Source organism: Bombyx mandarina, chromosome A1 (genome assembly GCF_030267445.1).
Source record: "Bombyx mandarina strain Sakado chromosome A1, ASM3026744v2".
Lineage (NCBI taxonomy): Eukaryota > Metazoa > Arthropoda > Insecta > Lepidoptera > Bombycidae > Bombyx > Bombyx mandarina.
Genome location: NC_143234.1, coordinates 23,314,522 through 23,329,933, shown reverse-complemented (window position 1 = coordinate 23,329,933; position 15,412 = coordinate 23,314,522). Strand labels below are relative to the sequence as shown.

At 36.2% G+C, this 15,412-nt stretch overlaps 1 protein-coding gene and 1 non-coding gene across 7 annotated transcripts in view; one reads left to right on the top strand and one right to left on the bottom strand.

The window, feature by feature from the left end:
- The window catches only part of rg (A kinase anchor protein rugose), a 633,801-nt gene that overhangs the window by 89,608 nt on the left and 528,781 nt on the right, over nt 1-15,412 (top strand). The gene's annotated exons all lie outside the window — the stretch shown is intronic.
- Nucleotides 6,843-6,915, bottom strand: TRNAA-AGC (transfer RNA alanine (anticodon AGC)). Its single transcript has one exon. It is a non-coding gene; the product is annotated as a tRNA-Ala (tRNA).

The window sequence follows — 15,412 nt, the reverse complement described above, 5'->3', positions numbered from 1 at the left end:
GATCTTCGGACCCTCGGGGACGTTCAACTTACTTCATTCTCTGTAATTCCTTTGACACTAAAAGAATCTAGTTAGTGAACTTTTTATCATAACTTTCTCTGATTTTTTGTAACTTTTTAAAAATAATTCACAACTACTTTAATTATATTACTTATCAGACTGTATGATGTGCATACACGAGTGAACAAGCGCTTAGCTCACCTGGCGGTAAATGATTTTCAAAGTTTATAGACATCTCAACGTTAATGCTGCCACTAAGCTTGAGAAATGAGGTCTAAGTCTCAATCAAGTAGTATAACGCCTGCCCCATTCTTCAATCTGGAACTCTACTGCTTCGCGGCAGAAATAGGTGGAGGTTGTGAATCTACCCGTGTGGGCTTACAATATGTCCTATCTCCGATAATCACGTAAAATTATACTTTTGTAAACGATTTTATTATTGTGGGACTACTAAGTACGTATTTACATATTATTTATATTAAAATATAATATAACGTAGGTCACATATGTCTGTAAAAAATCTTTCCTTGCATAAAAATAAAATAGGTGGCTTAGTTTAGTTAATTTTCTAATCATTAATATCTAATCTAATACTTCTATTACCTACAACGTAATCCGTTTGGAACTACATAGTTTTCTTTTACATATTCGCTTGCGATGCAGTGAAATCTTGGGTCATTGCTGGTTTTTTTCTTTCTTTCCGTTAATCTGCGATCAGTCCTAGGATTATGAGTGGATTCGATGCAGTGTGGAAACTGGATATTGGAGAGCTTCCCAGAGAAAGAATTCTCTCACTGTCTCTCTCCCGTCTATTTCTGCCGTGAAGCAGTAATGCCTTTTGGTTTGAAGGGAGGGGTAGCCGTTGTAACTATACTGAGACCTTAAAACTTATATTTCAAGGTGGGTGGCGCATTTACGTTGTAGATGTCTATGGGCTCCAGGAACCATTCAACACCAGGTGGGCTGTGAGCTCGTCCACCCATAGAAGCAATAAAAAAAATCTGTGTTAATTTCTTATTTGAATTTCCCCTCTGGATATCACGTCATTTCAGTCGGTTTCTGCAGCTGATGTCGACCAGAGGTATTGCTAGAACATTCGGATGGTGCATAAAACGTTCTTGCACTGTATTTATGCTCAGCGTTCGCTGGATTTCTGTGTCTTAACAAATCAAGGTGCGCTGGCTATATGAGGCCGTTAGCGCAAAAGGGGCCAACCCACAATTCATATTCGTGCTTATCTATTGCAATTTATTTAAAGCATAATAAATTTTGATGCAAAATCGGCCTATCCCTGGTTTCATCCGTAGATAGCAGATGACTTTGTAAACATCATTTCAGCGCGTAGGTCGTGTGGAAACCGTTGGTACGTACGGGTTGGAGTATTTTTGTTTTATTACATTTGTATTATCAACTGACAATAATGAGTTCCGAGCCATCAGCCAGTATTTTTTCTTGTACTGAATATTCATTTCATCATCGTTTGGGACCTTTGGGTCTACGGAGGGACTTCGGTTCTCTCTGTGTTTTATACCATATGTTCCACGGGGAATGCTCTGAGGAATTATTCGAGATGATCCCCCCATCTCCTTTTCATCATCGCACCTCCCGCCATCGGAGCAGAGTTCATCCATATTATCTGGAACCGCTGCGTTCATCGACAGTGCGTTTCCAAATATCTTTTCTGCCACGTACCATCCGGCTTTGGAATGAACTCCTCTCCACGGTGTTTTCCGAGCGCTATGACATGTCCTTCTTCAAACGAGGCTTGCGGAAAGTACTTAATGCCAGGGGCAGCGGCTTGGGCCGAATGCTCGTCTGCTTACAAAGGCAAAAAAAAGTCATGTTTTATCCTTATGTGTGACTTTTACGTCAGTTACGCCTTCCAGTGATTTTTTTTGCTGTGTTGAGCTATTCATGTCAAATGGTGGATATGTGAAATGTAATGAAATTAGTAAAATTTTGTGTTTGTTTCAGGTAAGTCCACATTATGAACACACAATGTGAAGATAGTTATGATTTATCGTAAGTAATTGAATTAATAGAAATAAATTAGTACAATATTCAACAGAAAAAAAGAGACGAAAACTTGCTTGAGTGTGTCACAGATAAATTTCTAGCAACGCCATCTAGTGGACGTTCTTGAGAACTAACATTGTCAGAACAGTTTTCTCAATCATGCGACAACTTGGGTGTGTTTCTGAACGTGTAGTCTTGAGCTAATCCATTTAATTCTCGTAAGATGGCGCTTTATGAGAAAGAACTTGTGAATTTGCCACGTACATCGTTCGCGTCAAAGACATTGAAATTCTGTTTTTAGCCGAAAGATGGCAGGCAGGCTGTGTAAGAAGCTAAATTATTTCATTGTAGTCTATACTAATATTATAAAGAGGAAAGATTTGTTTGTTTGTTTGTTTCGAATAGGCTCCGAAACTACTGGACCGATTTGAAAAATTCTTTTTCCATTAGAAGCCGACATTGTCCCTGATGAACAGAGGCTACTTTTTTTAAATTTTTTATTATTATATTTTTTTGGTTTCATGTGTGTTTTAATGTTTCCGAAGCGAAGCGAGGGCGGGTCGCTAGTCGTAGCATAAAATAATATAAAAATGTACGTAACAGCTGGATCTTCTGTTGCGCCGGTTTGATTTATTGTTGGTTTTTATTAAACAATCTGTAGTAATGAATTACTACACCGACTCATTTACGTAGCAGCGATACCACCTGAATAAATTTGATACAAATATGTGGGTACTTGATTTATTTATCTATCTATCTTCTTCTTCTTCTATATATATAAAAATGAATTGCTATTCGTTAGTCTCGCTAAAACTCGAGAACGGCTGGACCGATTTGGCTAATTTTGGTCTTAAATTATTTGTGAAGTCCAGAGAAGGTTTAAAAGGTAGATAAATATGAAAATGCTCGGAATTAAATAAAAATAACAATTTTGTTTTTCCTTTGATGTGTCCCCCGTGGGACTGATTCCTTTTGTTTGTTTTAAGTTTATTTTGTACAAAAGCTTAGGTCTTTTATTTGTCGATTGAGGCACTACCAAGTCTGCCGGGTCAGCTAGTTGTATTATAACTATCGTAGACGAGTTAACGGCTTAGCCGGTGTGAAGCGGGTTTTCAGACTCCATAGCCACTCGTAACGGGGACCGGACCTTTTTTTGGCTTGGACCGTTGATTTTGTACAGAGTAATTATTATTTACATATTATTTTGCGCATAACAACAATCCTATCCATCATACCCGAACGCGTGTTTGGTTCACGGGAGGAATAGACGGTGGTACCTATCTATCTGCCTTTACAAAACATCTCACCGACAGCTCTCAATATGGAAACTTCGAATCTCGTAGCGGGCACCAATTTTTCTAATTAAATACGTACTTTTTTCCCCTACCTATGCTGATAGCCTTGAGAGGCTATTTCAGCTTCTCCTTGACGTGTAGGTGAGCTCACGGAGCTCTAATCATGAGTGTTGCTAACACTAGTCCTAGCAAGGGCAGTGCTTCGAGAATCTACCACCGGATCGGAAACGCGACCCACTGAGAAGATCCGGCGAGAAACTTTTTTTTTATTGCTTAGACGGATGGACGAGCTCACAGCCCACCTGGTGTTAAGTGGTTACTGGAGCCCATAGACATCTACGACGTAAATGCGCCACCCACCTCGAGATAAGTTCTAAGGTCTCAGTGTAGTTACAACGGCTGCCCCACCCTTCAAACCAAAAGGCATTACTACTTCACGGCAGAAATAGGCAGGGTGGTGGTACCTATCCGTGCGGACTCACAAGACGTCCTACCACCAGTAATTACGCAAATTATAATTTTGCGGGTTTGATTTTTATTACACGATGTTATTCCTTCACCGTGGAACTCAATCGTGAGCAGTTGTTAGGTAGGTACGTACTATACTTATATATCCTAGTAGAATAATTTATATCCAACTTACGTACGCGGCTCCCCCGGGAGTAATAAATAACCTCACATAATTACTGGTGGTAGGACCTCATGTGAGTCCGCACGGGTAGGTACCACCGCCCCGCCTATTTCTGCCGTGAAGCAGTAATGCGTTTCGGTTTGAAGGGTGGGGCAGCCGTTGTGACTATACTGAGACCTTAGAACTATATCTCAAGGTGTGTGGCGCATTTACGTTGTAGATTTCTATGGGCTCCAGTAAACACTTAACACCAGGTGGGCTGTGAGCTCGTCCACACATCGAAGCAATAAAAAAAAAGAAGAAAAAAATGATTTTTGTGTCGCCATGAAAGAGAAACGTACCGATGCAAATAAGTAGGCAGCGGCCTGGCTCTGATCCTGGCATTGCTGACGTCCATGGGCGGCGGTAACCACTCACCATCAGGTGGGCCGTATGCTCGTCGACCTACAAGGCCAATATAAAAAAAAAGTAAAAAATGGTCTGGCAAGTTCTATTGATTTCTATTGACATTCTATTTATTTATATGACATTCTATTTATTTATCTATGTAATTAAAATTAGTTTTAAGTCAGAATTATGTTTTGAATCAGTACAGCCCACACGAGTGGTCCCGACTCTTTGTCTTGAGGCTGCAGTAAAAACTCGTGGTCCTCTTTCTGGAATGGGCTCGTTGAAAGCTCATTTATTAATTAAAATAATGTTTGGGACCTCGATTTATTTTAGCTCTTTGTAATGGGTCCGTGTGGCGACGGCGTGCCTCCTTTACGACCGAGAACCCTTTGATTTATTTTAGTAATCATAACCCAAATAATAAAATATCCTATTTATCATACTAATTTATTTAGTTAATTACATTAATATGTATATAATTAATTAGTTTTTTAAGGACATTACGCGTATACAAACAAACAAAAAAGAAACAAAATATGTTTTTAAGTTAACCACAAAACAAAGGCCGCATTATACCCGGATGACATCACGGTAGAGGAGGTACTTGAGGCTCCTTGCGCGACGCAACGCGAGACGCTTTGTTACTGACACTTATTCACACTGAAACAAGTTAAACAGTCCTCAAATAATTACGATGCCTTAACTAATGTTTAAAATGATCATAAAAGGGTGAAAGTCGCCGATGATGGATTGAAACCTCCCGCTGAAAATTATACATTTGTTTCGTCATTAGTACGCCTTTATTAGCTTCAGACGTATGCATGTTTGTAACGGAATCTTTGAACATGATTTTGACCCCCTTCAAAACGTCGGATTAACTCGAAATTTGGTATACTTATTAAGGTCCGATAACAATTCAATATTAACAAAAATAATGAAAAATTGAAATTCAACTAAAAAATGAAAAATAAATATAAGTTTAAAAAAAACTAACAAAATACGCTTTTGTAGGAAATCCAACTAAAAAACAGAAAATAAATTTGAATTAATAATAGTGTGAGAAAAAATTATTTTATTGTAAAAAAGCGTGGGGTGCTTTTCAGGATATTATCAAAATAACCCTTCTACTCATATCTGTTCATAAAATATTTATAACTACTTATACCATGCACCAACTCTTTAGTATCCGGGAACATATTACACGAATTCGTTTTGTTTACGCATACACGAATGCCCCGGTCGATGAAAACAATATTGTTTTACGTAATTAAAACAAATATCTCCTAAAACAACATCATCATCGTATTTATAAACAATGCATTCAAATAAATGGGCATAAATTTGAGTGATTGTTTTAAACAAATCAACAGAGCGTGTAAGGGAGGGCCGTGCCCGACTCGAGTGGTACCAGGGCGACAGAGATGACAAAGAGAAAACGCCGAGCCCTTGAGTGTCCTTTTACAGAGGCCTGCCGTGCGAGCTAGTGTTGTTCTCGGCTCGCAACTGAAACCTACATAATTACGAATGTACTGAAGTGGTTGTTTCACGTTCTCATTTCATTTCCTCCCTCGTTGAGTATGTATCGTATATAATACAGATCAAGTGCGATGTAACGTTGTTAATGATGTCAGACAATGCTCAAGTGTGGATGGCTCATTTGCTAGTCCAGGAGCTGTCTACCGCAAAAAAGATATTATATTTTGAATTCAATGCTATCTATTTTCGCATAACTATTATAGATGAATACGCGTGTAGTTTTTATAAAAATATTCGTATGTAACTGCAGGTTAATCTTCTTCTTCTATATAATAATATATAAAAATGAATTGCTGTTGGTTAGTCTCGCTAAAACTCGAGAACGGCTGGACCGACCGGCTAATTTTGGTCTTGAATTATTTGTGGAAGTCCAGAGAAGATTTAAAGGGCAGATAAATATACGAAAATGCTTGGATATAATAAAAACAACAATTTTGTTTTTCCTTTGATGTGTCCCCCGTCGGACTGATTCCTAAGTTTATTTTATACAAAAGTTTAGATCTTTTATTTATCGATTGAGGCACTACGAAGTCTGTCGGTTCAGCTAGTTTGTTATAAAGATGACATAAATGAAAATTTGAATATTGAAAGATTAGAAAGAACATAAGAAATATAAAAACATTTTTTGAATTGTAAAAAACATAAAAAACATAAAAAAGTGGTGAAGCAATAGCTTTAAATGTTGTTTCTCTTTATAAGAGCAACTCAATTTGTGCTATAGTTTTACTAAGATAAACTGTATTTTGATGTAAATAAAATAATACATTATATACATAATTCATTGCAACAAATTAAAATATACATTTTAAATGTACAAATAGGAACGTTAAGCTTAAGAACGGTATCCTATACTTCATATATTATAACTAGTGTTGTGTTACCTGAGAATAAATAAAAAACACTTTAATTTTCACAGAATGTAGTATACAGATACGTATTAACAGTTGTAAAAAAAATTAAAAAAAATTGAGTATTGGAGGCGCCGGGTATCGATCCCGGTACCTCTCGCATGCTAAGCGAGCGCTCTACCATCTGAGCTACGCCCCCTGCTGATTACAGAGTTAAATACAAGTCCTACCTTTCTAAAGAAGTACTTGATCCAAATAACGCATTTGCATTATCAATTGCGAAAAGTCGTAACTACCTTGTCCACTCACTTACCAGTATTCATTATAAAATTTGATACGAACCACGTAGCATATTGTATTGAATGTATCTTGGGTGTATTCGCGCGCCACCTGGCAATCCTTCACAGAGTTTTACTACAATCGTGTGAAGCAGTAATGCGTTTCGGTTTGAAGGGTGGGGCAGCCGTTGTAACTATACTTGAGATCTTAGAACTTATATCTCAAGGTGGGTGGCTTATTTACGTCGTGGGTGTATGGGTTCCAGTAACCGTTCAACACCGGGTGGGCTGTGAGCTCGACCTCCCATCTAAGCAATAAAAAAATATCGAAAGAATTGAATAGAAACACACAGAAGACAAATACACAAACATTTGTTATTTTTTATAGATGAAATGTATAAATCAACAAAGAAATATAACGAGCAACGTGACATAATTACAAATTTCTAAAAGACTATGCATTAAAAATTAGCTTCAGACAGCTAGTCTGCGACCGACTGTGAATTTCTTAAGACTCTTGTCCTTGTAATGTGAATACATAATTATTTTGTATCAAGTTTTTAAGCATAAATATATTATCGTTGAGGTACCGACTTTAAAATGTGTAATATGATAACGGTGCTTTATTTATAAAACACGTTTCGCATTAAAACTGCATAATCTCAAAACATACAAATTTTACACGAGAGTGTTTTAAAGGTTTAACATGTGATATTTTTTATATTAATCATCTTTGCAACATTATGTTTTTAATTTTTTACCAGTTACATTATCTGTCTTTTAAAGTAAGATAAAATTATGTATTAATTTTGTAAATAGTAGTCAAAACATAGGTAAACTATAAAAAAACTAAACTACGCCCTTCTGACAGTATTTATGAGAAAAATACTGGTGATACCAAATGTATTAACATCTTATATTATTAACTCAATTTCGAATATTTTTGGAAATTGTACACTTTTAATGCGAAAAGACGATTTGGGAAACAAAAATTTCAATGACAACTTTCAAAATTGTTAAGGAAAAACTGTGTGAAGTGACGTGGTGCTCAGCCGGTGCTCTTGTGCGATGTTTCATCAAAAGTACTGTCCTGAATTATTTACGAGACCAGTTTTATCATGTTGAATAATAATAGTAATATGTGGTTGTGTTTCACCTTCATTTCCTGTGTTTTATGTTAGCCTGGTACAAATATACTTATTTACCTTATAGTGAAGTTTTCGTTCTGGTTTTTTATAATTCAATTTTGAAGCAGATTATGGACAGCAGCAATAATGAAAATATAAAAATGAAATGTTCTTCGTTTGATGATAAATTTTAATAACAATTACAAATTTATTTGTAAATCAACGGACATTAACGATCGATAACACATTAGTCGGTTGTGACCACGAAAACTGTAAACAATTAGAAACGTCGGATATATATATGTAATGACAATAAAAAACTCCATATTAAATCGTAAAACTAGTCTTAATTATGTCTACGACTCGGGAAAAATGAAGAAATTACTATAATATGCAGTGAGTCGCCTTATTATTATCTTTCATCAAAAAACTATTGCACGGAATAGGTTAAACTGATTACAGAAAATCGTTTTTGTAAAAATAATCTTGAATTAGGTACTGATATTTTTAATTAAATATTTGGTTTTTGTTTGTCATCAGACCACGGATTTTTGCAAATAGATACTTTAACTCATACCTTCGTATACTCTGTGTACTCAAATGTCAGTTTTGTTATGATCATAATGATAACTTCAAAACAGTTTCCTAATTCCGAGCGTGAAAGTCAGAGCCCTGAAACTGCGATACTTTAAGACAAATATTTTTTCTGTATGGAAACTAGCGACATCTTGTAGCGGCTGCTCCTAAACTTATATTTTGTTAAAGTAAAGCATTCAATTACGGTATAACTAAACACAGAAAATAAAAAAAATAAAAAAAATCATACAAGCCTTTATTTGTTATAGACAAATTGATTAATTAAATTTTATTAATTTGTGGTTTCTAAAAATTTACGAAATCTTTCATTTCAAATAAAATATAGGTAATATGTTACTGCCATCTACAGGAGCAATGAGAAACTAATTGAAGCGAAGCCGTCTAGTGGCCGACGCCCGTATACTTTTTATTTGAGTACTTGAATTGCGTAACTATAACTAATTACTAATACACATAGTATTATCTATGGTGAAAGTAGTCACGACTTGAACATTTTTAAAACTCTCTACAGACTTGCGGTTTATAACTATTCGAAAGTCTTTTAACGGCCGTCTGGTGTAGTGTTAAGTGACATGGTCACTACACAAGGAGGTCGCGGGTTCGAATCCCGCCAAGGGAAGATATTTTGTATGATAAATATATAAAAAATGTATTTTCCAGGGTTATGGATGTATATTCAAATATATGTCTGTGTATAATAAAAATCTTACATTTATTTCCGTTATCTGGTACCTGTAACACAAGTTCTTTACGAACTTACCACGAGACCAGTTATCGTGGCGTGATTGTTAGTAAATATTTATTTATTTATTTTCAGAGACACGGTACTTAGTTCGTAGAAAAAATATAAATTATTTATAAAATGAACTGGTGACATTGATGAATGGAGTATCATATCTGAGGCAACGGCTCCATTTCTTTTATGTCCATGATGATGTCATCACCGTCAATAGCGATGACATTTTCAATTAATTATAAAAAAATAAACACTTTCAACAAAATAAAATAAAACATTTTATTAGGCTGTAGGCAGCAGGTTAGCCCCTGGGAGTAATGGCTAAACACTCTCCATAATAAGGGCCGTATGCTAGTCTACTTACTAGTACTTACACGGCAATAAAAAGTCTTAAATTGATCTATTTTTTACAAATAAATTATTAATGTCCAATTTTGTTTTAATCAATGCCGAATGAATACTGCACATCTCAGATTCTCAACTCAATTTGCCAGAAACATGGTAAGTACATAAATAAAGGTATTATAAAAATTTATATTAACATTCCAGCATGTTTTTACTCGAATAAAAAGTGTGCAAATATAAAACTAATTGAAGATTACTAATATGTCAATTTATAATATAACATTCATAAATTATAGTTAGAAAGAATTTAATTACGTTCATAATCCATTAAAATCAGAAAATAATAGGTCTGATCAATATCAATTACATATTATTATTATCATTTCAAAATTTACTAATATCATAATAGTATCTATACTAATATTATAAAGAGGAAAGATTTGTTTGTTTGTTTGTTTCGAATAGGCTCCGAAACTACTGGACCGATTCGAAAAAATCTTTTTACATTAGAACCGACATTGTCCCTGATGAACATAGGCTACTTTTTTTTAATTTTTGTTTAATTTTTTTTAATTTTATTTTTTTGGTTTCATGTGTGTTTTAATGTTTCCGAAGCGAAGCGAGGGCGGGTCGCTAGTTTCTTAATAAAAATATTCTTTACATCGTTTTTGAGTTGTAGGTTCTTTTTATCCTTGATAATATCAGGTAAAAACGGTTTAAATTTTAATGACCATACACTAAACAATTTTCTAATTAACTGTCAATCTTTGATTTGGTACTTGAAGGGCGTGTTTACATACATCTATCTCTATGTATAAAAATGAATTGCTGTTCGTTAGTCTCGCTAAAACTCGTGAACGGCTGGACCGATTTGGCTAATTTTGGTCTTGAATTATTCGTGGAAGTCCAGGAAAGGTTTAAAAGGTGAGAAAATATAAAAAAGCTCGGAATTATATAAAAACAAACAATTTTGTTTTTCCTTTGACGGTCGACGTCGCCCAAAGCACGTCATTACGGATCCTCCTGATCCATTAACGGTGCTTTTAGGCACCACAAGCACCGGTCACCGTCCTCGTCGAATCCGTCGCTTGCGACGAAGGGCTCGACGAGCGAATTAACCCACAGACACAGCCCACTGAGTTTCTCGCCGGATCTTCTCAGTGGGTCGCGTTTCCGATCCGGTGGTAGATTCTTCGAAGCACTCCCTTGCTAGGGTCAGTGTTAACAACTCTCCGGTTGAGCCCCGCGAGCTCACCTACAAACGTTAGGGCGAAGCTGAAATAGCCTCTCAAGGCTATCAGCATAGGTAGGAAAAAAAATCCTTTGATGTGTCCTCTTGATGTGTCTTTTATTTATCGATTGAGGCACTACGAAGTCTGCCGGGTCAGCTAGTACTAATATATAAATCTACAGTGGTTTTTACGGATGTTCCGTTATAGCTACTGAACCATGCATTCGATTGACATGAAACTTGGTATCCATGTAGAAAATACATGTACTTTATAGGATAGGCTAATATTTATATGAGTGTTGGATTCCCTACACCAGTTGCGGGGGCGTTAATGATGAGAATCTTTGTGGGGGTGAGAAATAATAATGTTTATTTTAAATGCCCAGCGAAGCGGACGGGTACAGCTAGTTTTGAAATAAATTTAAATTATTTTGTACAAAAACACATATCTCAAACATATATAAACATGGAAGAGGAAAAATATCAATAGAGATAAATTTAGATTTACAACTATCCAAAAAACTACAAGATGTACTCAAAAGAAAGGCGGTACTCCTAATTCATTCCAAATCGTGATCGGACCGCGCCCAGATAATAAAATGAAACTGAATTATTGTAATTCAATAATCACAAGAGACGTCATGACCTAGATTTTAGGTTTTTCACACAGCACGCAGCCTCGCTCCCCCCAGGTACTAGGCATTCAGAGCGCGGCAGGAGGTGAGCTCGCCTAGTGTTTCCTTTGATGACGGCTCTGCCCCAGTTGGAGAGTGCACAGGTTAATTCTTTTGTCGTGCCACGCTGTGACGCGCTACTACACGTTTTGATTTCTACAATATCAAAAGACAAAACCAATGAAAGATACTTTTTTTTTTATTTACGATCATCGTCGATGTCGAATACGGGTTCCTTCTTTCGAATTATTGGCTCCTGAAACGAAAACGAAAAACGATATTATAGTTGCTAAATAATAAATAATAGTTTAAAAAAACTAAAAAAAAAACGCTTTTATAGAAAATCCAACTAAAAAAACAGAAAATAAATTTTCATAAATTTGAATTAAAAATGGTGTGTTTTCCAGGATATTATCAAAATAAACCTTCTACACGTATCTGTTCATAAAATATTTCAAACTACTGATACCATGCACACCACACTTTTTTTTACAATAAAATCATTTTTTCTTACACTATTTTTAATTTAAATTTATTAAAATTTATTTTCTATTTTTTAGTTGGATTTCATATTTTTCAATTATTTTTTCAAAATATTGAATTGTCATCGGACCTTAATAAGTATACCAAATTTCGAGTTAATCTGACGTTTTGAAGGGGGTCATGTTCAAAGATTCCGTTACAAACATACATACGTCTGAAGCTAATAAAAGCGTATTAAAAATGAATGGTTTTTAGGATTTATGTGCTGCTCAATCCATTCTGATTAAAATTGGTACTTCGGGAATGTTCTGTCACAGTGCATTTAACGGATGAGAGATGACGCGCTTTCAGTTTCAAAAGTTTCAAAAATGTTTGTATGCGAGTGTAAGAAACTCCTGGCAATAGAATCAATGCGGCTGAGTTTCATTGGCTGGAAATAAATTCCAAACATGCCGAAGATCTTTCGCAGCCTTGAGCGCTGGCATTCCTTTCTCCCACCATAGGTGCATAGTGCGAGGAAGAAATGTGTTGGAGACTCATGGTTAGAAAATAATTCTAATTTCACCTTTAAGTTGCTTTCAAGTAAAACCCAATAGGCAAAAGAGGGTATTCCATTTACATTTATTTTTGCATTGGGGGTTGAGAAGGCTGGTGACATCATTAGTGTATTTAGGTACATGTTATATAGCCTGGACGAGAAAAGAGGAGGGTTGGCGTCGGTATGCCACCTACCTAGCTGTAAAAATATAACGCCGAGCAAAGGGTGGCGGTCAACTGTCTCGAACTGTCTCTGCGGTAGGTAGCGGTTTGGCTCTGCCCCTGGCATTGCTGAAGTCCATGGGTGACGGTAACCACTCACCATCAGGTGGGCCGTATGCTCGTCTGCCTACAAGGGCAATAAAAAAAAACTAGGGCTTCAGTAGCCCAGAGGAACTAAATAGCCTCTGGAATTCTGCTGTGGCAGGACGCGGGAACCCACCACTAGTAATTTTCACAAAGAAAACCTTTACTTATCGTAAAGGTCACGACCCTCAGCACTGAGGAACACGACGCACGGAGGAGGAGGATATAATTGATAATACTCGTAGGAACTATTTGTGCGCATTAAATTGAATTGACAATGATAATCAATCTGTACGTTGTGTGCATCTGTATTTCGGTTGGGTTGACCGCACAGATTAATTCCGTAGTAATCAAGCCCCGGGCGGCGTGCTGATCAAGTGTCCGTAACATGTGCATTAACTCCTCTGCGGTACCAGGGCGACATGCCGGACAGGCGGTTTACTGGAGAATGGTTTTGACGTTTCATTCATAAAAACTATTCGGGGACTTAATCACTATCACAATGCAATTGATGTCTGAAGTTTTGTTTTGGTCTTTATAAACATCTTTCATTTTTATTGCAACAGATGTGTAGCTACTACAGACTATAGACATAATATAGAAGTCGCCGGTGCCCGATTTACCCCAAGTAGGCAAGTTTGACGATAGAACTAGAATAAAATCAAATCCCGGTTTCCAATAATCAAGCTGTCGTCGATTCTTAAAATGATGTTTTAATAAACGCTAAGTTGAAGTGTTCAAAGCGATCGATAAGTCAATATCGTGTTTGATAATGGATGTACAATCTTTCGTTGCATTAATTGTTGAGTTTTTCAGTAGCACGGCGGGCGGAGGGGCTGAGGATATCCAATTTAAGTTTGTTCGGCTTTCGGCGTCTTGCTTCTTACTTTGTTGGTTGGTGTAATTTAAAAGCGAACTGAATTGAATTCAAAATAAATAGAAATTGTTAGATGAATGAGCTTACAATCGATTTGTTTGATTAACGAAGCCCTTTTCAAAGGTAGGATTAGTTAAATAGTTCGTTTGAATCGAAACAAGTGGAAGTCTACATAATAGACGATCTGGTATTGTTCGACGTATACAAGAAACATGTAATGTTTTCGCTTTTTAATGAGGGTGGATCCTACTTCTTGCGTCAATAATCCTCAATGTTGAGTATCGAGGCCTCTTCTAATAACTTTCTACTAGATTATCCTCTTGATTATACTATATATATCCAAAGAGCCATCTACTCTAAATTTAAAGATTTGTCAATGAACTATATGACGTCTTTTCTCTTGAGTCGTTTACCGTAACTTCGTTTTTTCAAGGCGACGGCCAGATTGTTTGGGTGCTTTTCCAATCTTTCGTGGTGTTTTTGTTTAAATTTTGCGATTTTCTGCATTATTGTAGGCATCCCCAGTTCTCTGTGTATTTCAGTATTTGTGACCAACCACGGAACACCACTTATGGAACGCAAGATAAAGTTTTGCATACTATAAATAAGTAAATATTTATGTACTCATAGTTGGAGCTGGTGTTGTGTTGGTTTTAAAAGCGAACATGACTAGTTGATGAGTCGCGGTGACCTGTTAAATTCTCACTCATAGCTCACAAGAACCAGTTTCTCTAAATAAAAGTACTGTATAGAAAGCTATACAGAAACCCTTCCTGCTTGATGTTTGCCTGTTTGTCTTCAATAATTTCTTGTAGTCGTTGTTAGCGCGATTCACCTTTTACCAGATTTCTTCTATATATCAATAAACGTATAAAACTCATGTGTACGTAAGATATTACGATACAGGAGCAAAAAGTGAGAAAAAAAATCAAACTCAAAATTACATTTTTTTTACTATATCGGTCATTTGCAGTAGATCCATGCATCAATGAAAAGATAAAACAGTGTTATCAAAATGTAAAAATGAGCTATTGAAACATATCCGTTTCTATGTAACCTTTGTTAAGAATCAACTCGCCCCTCTTTTGTGGCTTGCACCAACTCTCATAACGGGTTTTTCCGCAGCATTCGTCTACCAAACAGCCTGGCCATTGTTAGTTCCCGATTCACTTGAACTTTTTCATCTTACTTTGCAAATAACGTACAAAAATATTTTCTATCGCTATTAGGCGATTTATAATGGATAAGTTTCCATCTTGGCTAGATTACATAGCAGTAAAAGACGTAAAATGTTGATAAAATATTATGTAAGAATATCTATTTCACATGTTTTACGAGGTACCTGATGGTGACTGGTCCCCGTCGTCTCGAACCGTGGTCTACTGCTAAACTCTAGCAGAAATGTATCTCTTAAGATCTCGAAGATATTTTACAAAACCCTACGATTTAGTATACAAGTTTCCTTGACCCCAAAGCACCGAATTTACGTGTTTGTCTATCTTCAG